Genomic DNA, 10228 nt, shown 5'->3' on the forward strand with positions numbered 1-10228 from the left:
TACTGGGACCTGCATCAAGCTGACGGGTGGGCTGCACGCCACCGGTGCCCAGGATGTCAGTTGATTCACATGCACACATACACACAGCCCACAGATTGTGCAGTGATGTAGAAAAAGTGCAGGAAGAAATTGGTGCAAAAGTAAAATCAAGTTTCAGATCTTAAAAGCATCTCTGCGGTTCAGAAAAAAATAAAATAGAACTGACAAAGTCATGACAGAAAAGTAGGAAGTGGATCATTCTAGATTAATGACACGTAAAACCTGACAGAGAGTATAATGCGTGGCTCTGGAATGAAGGCTGGGTTGGACAAACAGACCAATGAATCACAGCCAAAATGGTGAAAAGCGTGTTCTTGGAGAAGGAGCATGCTACGGTCTGAAGCTCTAGTGGGCTCATAGAATCGGGGTGATGGGAGGGACACAGGGATGAAGCATCTCCTGTTGTTTCGCACCAGGGTCTCATGAAACCTGGGTAGCCATGGCTGAGGATAACTTTGAATCTCCCATCCTCTTGTCTCCAAGGGTTGGGATTACAGGTGTGTGCCTCCAGGGCTGAGGACAGAACCCGGGGCTCTGTGCCTGTGAGGCAGGCACCCGACCTGCTGCACTACAGCCCCAGCCTGGACAGAGGAGTGCAGGGTCTGCTGCTAATTTTCAGATGGCTGAACAACAGCGAGCAAAGCCTGTGCTGCCTCAACTTATCGACAAACGGACGCCCCGATGCCCTGTGAAGGGGAGAAACTCACGGGAACCGGTGGCTTTGGGTGAAAGACACGCGGGGCTTGGCTAAACCACTCATTCGAAAAATGTCAGAGTAAACCACAGGGCAAGATCCTCAGCTCGGATATTTACACATTATCTGAATAAGGATCTGTCACGGAACCCAGCCCCGGATCCCATAGCTGACACTTGTTACCATCACAATGTCAGCCGGTACTTAATTCCGGCTAGTAGCCTCCCCATTTAGTGACTGCCTCATCTCTCCTTTGTCTGTATCATTCTATTAAATTTTAGAAAGGATAGGACAGAACAGGAAAGCATCAACTGTGATTGTCATTTTCCTGTGGCTACCTCCACCAGTTGTGTGTGTGTGTGCAGTAAGGATGTGTGAGCAGGAGGTTGATGTAGCGACATTCTTCTCTATCATCCTGTGTGTGTGTAGTAAGGATGTGTGAACCAATTGTCATGACATCCTTCTCTATCACCCACCCACCTTACTTTGGAATCTGAAGCTGGAGTCGCTTGTCTCAGGGAAGCTGGCCAGAGAGCTCCAGGGACTTTCCTGTCTCCACTTTGCCATTTCTTGGGTTACAGAAGAATTCCTCCATGACTGGCTTTTTATGTGGGCGCTGGGTACAGAATTCAGGTCCCCATGCCCGTATAGCAAGTATTTTAGCTACTGAGCCGTGTCTCAAGCCCCAGTACCCTTCTCAGGATAGCAGTGTGCCAAGCTACATAGGAATGTCTCTTGCTTCGTGGCCCAGACTTGAAGCCTGTACCAAAGCTCGAGTTCCCAGCAGCCCGGGAAACACAAAGGCAGTCTATGAGCATCCTCGCTGGACTGAACAAGCATAGAGTCAAGGTCTAGGTGCTCTCTGTTCAAGGGAAATGTGTCCCAAACCCAATCAGCATCCCTAGACCACACTAAGCACACTCAGGATGCAGAAGAAGGAAGAGAAGAGATGGCGTGGACAGAGGCAGAGCTTTGCATCTTGCTAACAGAGTTTGCTGGGTCGTGAACAGACACATGGTGGATGTTTGAGCTGTCTGCCTCCAGCTGATTTCTCCTACTCATTTCCAGCCATCCCGAAGCCAACAACTGGTAAAGAGAAACATTCTCATTCCAAACCCACCTGCCCCCTATGCTTATCCTTCGCCTTATTAGAGACACAAAGACAAAAAGCGGTAGGGTCCGCTGCTGCCTCTCGCGTGCAGGGCCTCATCAGTCACTCACCTTGGGTGCAGCCTCTCTGATGCTGGTGCCTCTCATGTCGATGATGTGAGCAGGCTCCTCGGAGCTCTCCGCTAATATCTCTGGCTCCAGAGCCCGATGACGCAATGTCACTGCATGCTGGCCAGTTCTCAGCAGCTGGATTCTATGGAACTGTTTGCTAACACATGGAAACAGTCGAGAAGATCCTTTCAAGTGATGAGAGTCAAATGAGAGGGGTACGGGAGGTGGGGCCAGAAGCACATACAGGCCACCCTCACGCCTCCATGCCTGACGTTTCACTTCATCTGTAAGTGGATGCTGACACTCATTTGCTGTGTAAAACCACAAAAGAAGAAGAAGGAGGAAAAAAAAACACACATGAAAAAACCCCCCTTCTGCTTTACAAGGTGAAGTTCCTACTTTGAGCAGCCCAGCGTAGGCTCACACCACATTCTTGTCCTTGAAGACTATGAACAATTCCCAACCAGCAGGCCAAGGCAATTCCATGATGAGACTGACTGGCTGTGTTTCCGCTGTGGTCAGCATGTCTTCCTTCCTGCCTGTCCCTCGCCTTGTGACATCGAGGATAACAGCAGTAAGGGGCACGCTGTAGAAGGCAGTTCTGCTCTCATGTTCCTTTAAGGAAAGATCCTTGCTCTGAACCGCAGGCCCTCCTCCATCTTCACTCTAACCCTTGGTGGTGAGGGTTATCTTAGTGTGGGCTATGGAAAGAGCCCAGGGCCCGCCCCCACGCTCAGCTGTCTCTGTTCTGACAGTGGAGTCCTCACGACTTTCCGAGTTGACAGTTTTCCCCAAGCAGGACCCACTATCCAGAGAGCAGCCCCTCTGCAGAAGAGGCCAGAATAAGCTTGTGCTTCCATTTCACCTAAGCATGAGGGTTCCCATCTTCTAAGCAGCTCCTCCCAGCTGGACTAGAACTTTCTATGTAGATCAGGCAGGTTGTAAACTCACAAAGACCCACCTATTTCTGCTTCCCAAGTGTGGGATTAAAATGTGTGCCACTATGCCCAGCCTTCCTTTACAAACTTTCAGTTTCTTCTGGGTGCCCCACACCTCCCAGTCCCCACACCTGATTGCGAGTGCCTATCTGACAATTGAAGTAACTGGCTAGTTTCTAGATAGGGCTCTGCCTTTTCAAAAGCTTATCTTTAAAACGCGAGAAACTGCAAAGCCAGGGGTGGTGGCACACATCTTTAATCCTAGTACTCTGGAGGCAGAGATGGGCTGATCAACGATAGTCTGAGTCACAGCGCAAGTTCCAGGCCAGCCGGGGCTACTGAGTGAGACCTTGTCTCAAAGAAAAAAAAAGTAATTGAAAAACATTGAACAGGCAAGATAGTTCAATGGGTAAAGCTGCTTGCTGCCAACCTGAAAACTTGAGTTGCAATCCCTGCAACCATGTGCTAGCAGAAGAGAATCAATTCCTGCAAGCTGTCTGTTGACCAGGCATGCGTGTGCACCCCTCCCCAGATAAGATAAATAAACAAGATAAATCATAACAAGTAAGTAAATAAATATACTATCCTTGTTTGAAATTATCTTCGAGGAACAAGCAGTCAGCAGTGTGCACATGATGGCAGATAACAGGAAGGGACAAGGACTAGACAGAATGACAGGTTCATTCATCAGCGGACTCAGAACTGGGCACGCTAGCGCATGCTGCAGCCATTCCTGCATCTGTAGTGCCGAGCTAGGGGACCTGCTGCAATTTTAAGGCTAGCCTGGGCTACCTAGGAGTTCTAGGCCAGTCTGGGCTGCAGTGTGAATCTATGTCTTAACAAACTAATAGAAGAAACTGACTTAGCCACACGGTCCGTGGGAAGACCGAGTAGTTCCCATAAGGTTCACGAGGAAGACGAGATCTGAAGAGGGTGGGCGTGAGTCAGAACAGAGGCTGCAACGGAAGGGGGACATGCGTGCTCCCGTTAAGGAAACCCAGCACTAGCAGAGGAGTTCTGAGTCACAAGGCGGGGGACTGGGAGGAGGCTTCGGTGACAGCCTCAGCATACAGAAGAGCTTTTCCCACCGCTCTGCAGACAGTGACAAATCAAAAATCATGACTGTCATTTCTCACAGCAGGGGACGTTTGTGTCATTTATTTATTTTAGTACGAACCGTGTTTTGCCTGTATGGACATAAAATGCACCAGGTGCATGCAGTGCCCCCAGGGACCTGAAGAGGGCGTTAGATCCCCTGGAAATGCGGTTACAGCCGGTTTCCAGCCTCTTAACTGCGGAGCCGCCTTTCAGTCACTGCGCCATTGATTTAAGCCCAGATGGATTCTAAGAGCCCCTCACCTCCCACTTCTTTCCTTCCTTTATTTTGAGATAGGGTGTCTTACAGCCCAGGCTGGACTCACATTTCCTTTCCTTTCTTTCTTTCTTTCTTTCTTTCTTTCTTTCTTTCTTTCTTTCTTTCTTTTTTTTTTTTTCGAGACAGGGTTTCTCTCTAGCTTTGGAGCCTGTCCTGGTACTAGCTCTTGTAGACCAGGCTGGTCTCGAACTCACAGAGATCCGCCTGCCTCTGCCTCCCGAGTGCTGGGATTAAAGGCGTGCGCCACCACCGCCCGGCTAACATTTTCTTTGTAGCTGAGGAGGACCTTGAACTTGTTTTTTTTTTTTTTAAATATTTTATTTATTTATTATGTTTACAATATTCTGTCTGTGTGTGTCTGCAGGCCAGAAGAGGGCACCAGTTCTCATTACAGATGGTTGTGAGCCACCATGTGGTTGCTGGGAATTGAACTCAGGACCTTTGGAAGAGCAGGCAATGCTCTTAACCTCTGAGCCATCTCTCCAGCCCTGCCATCTCTCCAGACCTTGAACTTGTGATCCTCCTGCCTTTTCCTCCTAAGGGTTGAGACTACAGGTGTGTACCACCATACCCGGTGTGTGTGGTGCTGGGGATCGAGTCCAGGCAGGGCCTTCTTGAGCACGCTACACGAGTACTCTACCAACTGAGCTACAGCTCAAGCCCTGACACTGAGCTCAACTTAAAAGCATTTGTGGCTTATACTAATTTCTAAAACAAGAGTCACTGTCCCTAATACATGAGGGGGAGGGGGGGGGCTGAGAAATCTTCAGAGAGTGAGTAACATTCCTAGAAAAGCAGAGATCTGTAAAATTCCAAACCCACACCCAAATGTCATTGCTTGTTAGGGAAATAGGAGGAAGGGAGTGGAAAGAAGTGTTTGGCCCAATACACAATGCTAGCCAAATGAGAGAGACTGACAGGGACACACACTCTCTCTCATTCACGTAGAGGATCCGCAGAGCTTACCTTCAGCAGCCTCTGGTGCGGTGCTCACTAGCAGCAGAACTCTTGGTTTACTCCGTCAGCCCCTCCCCCCCTTTTTCTTTCTTGTGGTGGAGTAAGATTCTTAGCACCTGGAGAACCCGTGAAACCAGAACGGAGGGGAGCTTGCAGGCCAGCCCAGGAACCCATACCCCAGGTCTCCCTGTGGGTTTACATGTGGTGGGGACACCCGTCCTCCCTACCAGGGTATCTCTCCTGCTCCCTGCGATGGTCAGCATGAGGGATAGTGGTTGTAGGCTGGGTCCTGTCGGTGGACATTTGTGCCACGTGACCGCCACACACTGCCAGGCTGAGCAGAGCAGAGAAGAACCCGAGACTCCAGAGCACTGAGATTGTTGGGCCAGAGTCACTTGGAGCTTCTTTCGGACAGATTTGTATGCAAGTGCAGACACTGGCTGTGCGTGATTGACCTTGTTATTTTGACATTCCGTTTTCAGGTGTTGACTGTGCTTTTGAAAGACCATACTCTTCTAATGCCTATATTGAAATATTTATATATGAGTGCGTCTGAGATCTTGCTTCCGTCATTCAGGAAATGTGTGGATGTTTGGGTAAATCAAGATTAGTCATGATGGGCTGGGGTGTGGCTCATGGGTGATGTGTATGCCTAGCTTGTGAAAGACCCTGGGTTTGATCCCTGGGACCACAGAAAGACCACATGCCATGATGAAGGGTATCTGCATGGAAGATACACTGGGCCTCATTACACAGGAGACATAAATGTGTGTGTGTGTGTGTGTGTGTGTGTGTGTGGGTGTGTGTATGTGTGTGTTGTCCCTGCTGGTCTTATATCAACTTGACACACAAACTAGAGTTATCTGAAAGAAGTGAACCTCAATTGAGAAAAATGCTTCCATAATATCTGGCTGTAAGGCAGTTTCTTAAATAGGGATTGATGATGTAGGTGGGGCCGTTCATGGGCTGGTGCTCAAGAGGGTGAGCAAGCCAAGGGGAGCAAGCCAAGGGGAGCAGGCCAGTAAGCACCTGCCCTCCATTGCTTCTACATCAGATTATGGCCCTGTTTAAGCTCCTGTCCTGATTTTCTTCAATAATGAAGAGCACTGTGGAAGTGTAAACCCTTTCCTACCCAACTTGCTTTTTGGTTATGGTGTTTCATTGCAGCAACAGAAACCCTAAGTCTCTGTCTTTCTGTCTCTGTCATCCCCTGAGCCATCTCACAACCCCTGTAGACTTTAAATTTTTATATCTTTGTATTTTATATGTATGCTTTGTCTTCATGTATGTATTGTCCCACATGTGTGCCTATGCCATAGAGGTCAGAAGGGGGTGTCAGACCCCTGGAACTGGAGCTAGTTAGGAGTCAGCATGGGTCCTCTGAAAGGAAGTACGTGCTCGTAACTGCTAAGTCATCTCTAGCCCTAGACTTTGCAGTCATTTGGTGGGTGCTAGGAAGTGAACTCAGGTCCTCTGGAAGAGCAGCCTGTGCTCCTAACCGCGGAGCCATCTCTCCAGCCTCCAAATTCACTTTTTTTAGGGCGCAAAACAATCAAATTTTAAAAGCATAGTTAGAGATGTAAAACCACCACCCTTAGTGAGTTAATTTCATCTCCCTGAAGGGAAACTTCATCTCCAACAGCTGTCTTTCCTCACGCGTCCCTCCCAGATCCTGGCAACCACAGCTCTATTGTACTGTTGACTTTAGCATACACTTGAGATTTGCTATAAAAACCAGACGAAGGCTGGGCATGGCAGCATCTGTCTATAATCCCAGTACTTGAAAGGCTTGAGGGCAGCCCGGACTACTAGTGAGATCCTGTCTCTTCAGTCTACAGAAAGGGAGAAGAGCTAGGTGTGGTAATATATGCCTATAATCCTAGCACTCAGGAGACACAGACAGGCAAATCTCAAAAGACACAGACAGACAGACACACATGCACACACACAAACATGTGCACACGTGCACACACGGAGAAAAAAAAATCTCTGCTAGCTAAACATCTGACAGGCCGGGACTAGTATCTAGAACATATAAAGACCTCAACAACGAACAAGGAACCAAAGGATGAAACACAGATGGCCAATAAACACAAAAAACGTCCAATTTCACTAGCTAACCATCAGAGAAATGCAAATCAAAAGAACCCCAAATCCAATGTCACCCCAGTCAGGATGGCAGTCATCCAAACAAATGACAACAGATGTTAATGGCAGATGTGACAAAGGGAACACCTATACATGACTGAGAGAATGCCATGTCAGCCTCGTGGAAGTTAGGATGGAGGCTTCTCAAATAACAGAGACCTTTTAACATGACCCAGCCATGACACTCTTGGGTATCTACCCAAAGTTCTCTGCGTCAACCTGTCACAGAAGTGCTAGCATGCCCCTGTGTACTGTAGCACTGACCACGACAGCTCCATCATGGAACCAACCTACTCATCCAAGAACAAAGGGGGATGGGAAATTCTTTCCCGTCATTACGTGGAATGAAGCTATACCATTTGCAAGACAACGGATTCAATAGTCACACTGTGAATTGAGACAGTCTCAGAAAGAGAAATATTTTCTCTCATTTGTGGCTCCTCGATTTTATATAGATATATAAAATCATTTACGCATACAAGGAAAAAAGTAAAATAATCTATGTGGACAGAGGGAGCAAAGGAAGTGGGAGGGGATGAAAGGAAGGGCTGGGAGGTAAAGGGGGAGTATGTGCCACATCTGATACACACATGTGTGAAAACTTAGACATAGCATTAAAAGACCCTGTCTCAAAAACAAAAGGAAGGACAAACTTGCTGGAGGTCATAGTAAAGTAACTATGATAGGATTTGAAGTTGAGAAAGATGCCTTAGTAACTCACATTGAAAGTTGGTTCCCATCATCTTAGCAAGCTCCTGGCAACTCTCCTTTCCCACACTGAAGGATGTCTCAAGTTCATGGAATAACTATGATGCTGTAACTGGTATGTCATGTTCTTGAGAACTCAGCCTGGACCAAAATCAAAACTCATTTATACATTGGACAAACGGGATCTGGCCAAGAAATGGGTTGGGCTACCTCCTACTAGAGGCTAGGTCAGTAACTTGTAAACACATTTGACTTCTCAGTCCTGGTTTGACTCATCTATGAATGGAAGGTCTGAGATGGCACCTTAGCTACTTTGCCACAATCTGCCTGCATCTTAAGGCCAGCGAGTCTGACGAGCAAGTATTGCAACAACAGGCTATTCTGGGGAACTGGGTGCTTTCAAAATACCTGACGGTCTGCAGTTAACACAATGAGCCAAGAACCTCTGGTGTGTGTGTGTGTGTGAGGGGGGGAACGGACCTTGGGCTTCTGTTGTATTTATTTTTTTGAGATAAGATCTCCGATTGCCCAGGCTGGTCTTGACATTGCTCTGCCCCAGAGGGTAGTCCAGATCCTTTTGCCTCTATTATGCTGGGATTATGAGCATGCTGCCACACCCATCTTGTAGCCACATTCTTTTTTTTTTTTTTTTTTTTTTCGAGACAGGGTTTCTCTGTGGCTTTGGCTTTGGAGCCTGTCCTGGAACTAGCTCTGTAGACCAGGCTGGTCTCGAACTCACAGAGATCCTCCTGCCTCTGCCTCCTGAGTGCTGGGATTAAAGGCGTGCGCCACCATCACCCGGCTATTGTAGCCACATTCTTAATGTTCTCCATGAGCCAACACAGTACTTTTTTCTTTCTTCAGCCCCATACTAGCTCAGGCTAGCCTGGAATTAGGCTAGCTTGGTCCAGCATGGCCTCAGAATCATGGCAATGCTCCTGCCTCAGCCTCCTGAGGGCTGTGATTACAGGCTTGTGCCATTAGAGAACAGTACTTTGGACTCAATTTTCTTTCCTGGGCTTAGTGGATTTGCTCTCCTCATTTCTCCAGGGTCTAATAAGTATCTTAGGAAAACCAGCTGCCTTTGTGTTCCATGCCCATCAAGTTTCCACACCAGCTCTCAGCTGTGAAATTTTACTGGGTTTGGTGGTATTCCAACACTGTACCAGGGCTATAAAGACAGCTGAGTGGAACAGTGTACAGAGGGTTCACACCTTGAAGTTTTCAGACTGTATTGCTTCAAGATCTTGAATATCTGAGCTTGTATCCACTTTCCAAGTGCTGGGGCTGCAGTGTGTGCTACGTTTGGGACCCAGGTTAGGAACTCTGCTAGTTGGGCTACAACGCTAGCCCCCAATTTGCTTTGTTTTGGCTCTTTGGATGTAGTCTACATATGCATACATTTTGCGTGGATAATTCTAACTGTGGGTCTGTTTTCGCTAGTTGGCACCAGGATGGCTTGTATCCTGACTGTAAGCTCTCTTGACCCTGCTATCTAGGATACTGAGGACTGGGGTTTAGATAATGTTCTCAGAGACTTGGGCTGTTCTGTAAGGCACTTGTGGCTGCTTCCTCATTGGAGACGGCTTTAAATTTCCCAGGTGGTTTGGGTAGTGGTAACAGGTCCACATTGGCTGGAGGAACAGTTGGTGAACAGGCTGGCTCTCAAAGCCTTCCCCACTGCCCCGTCCTGTGTATCCGTCAACTCCCCAGCTAGTGCAGACAGAGTACATGGATCTTTGGAGTTCTCTTTTTACTCTGTGTGTGTGTGTACCTTGAAACTCAAATCTTACTTTCAGGGACTTAAAAAACAAAACAACACTCTTACTCTTTCCTTTACTATTTTCTCTTCTTGGTCTTGAAGCAAGTTCCCACCCCATGAAGCCAAGCTTCATTTCTGCCCAGAAACCATGACCTCACAAGGTCATCAGGCCGGCATAGCTGCTGGCTCCAACCCCGCTAACCTCTGCATGTTTTCTTGTTTCTCAGGACTTCTCTGGTGTTCTTGATAGCTCTATTAAGAGCTTAAGAATAAATTCTGCTCACATTTGAATGGCAAGGGTCTCAGGGTGGCTCACTTACTTTCACAAGTCGGAGCACAAATGCCTTCCCTGGCCCTGGAACCTGTTTACACCACAGCGCTATACC

Source organism: Microtus oregoni, unplaced genomic scaffold (genome assembly GCF_018167655.1).
Source record: "Microtus oregoni isolate MIOR12 unplaced genomic scaffold, Mior012 000071F_ref0000514, whole genome shotgun sequence".
Taxonomy (NCBI): domain Eukaryota; kingdom Metazoa; phylum Chordata; class Mammalia; order Rodentia; family Cricetidae; genus Microtus; species Microtus oregoni.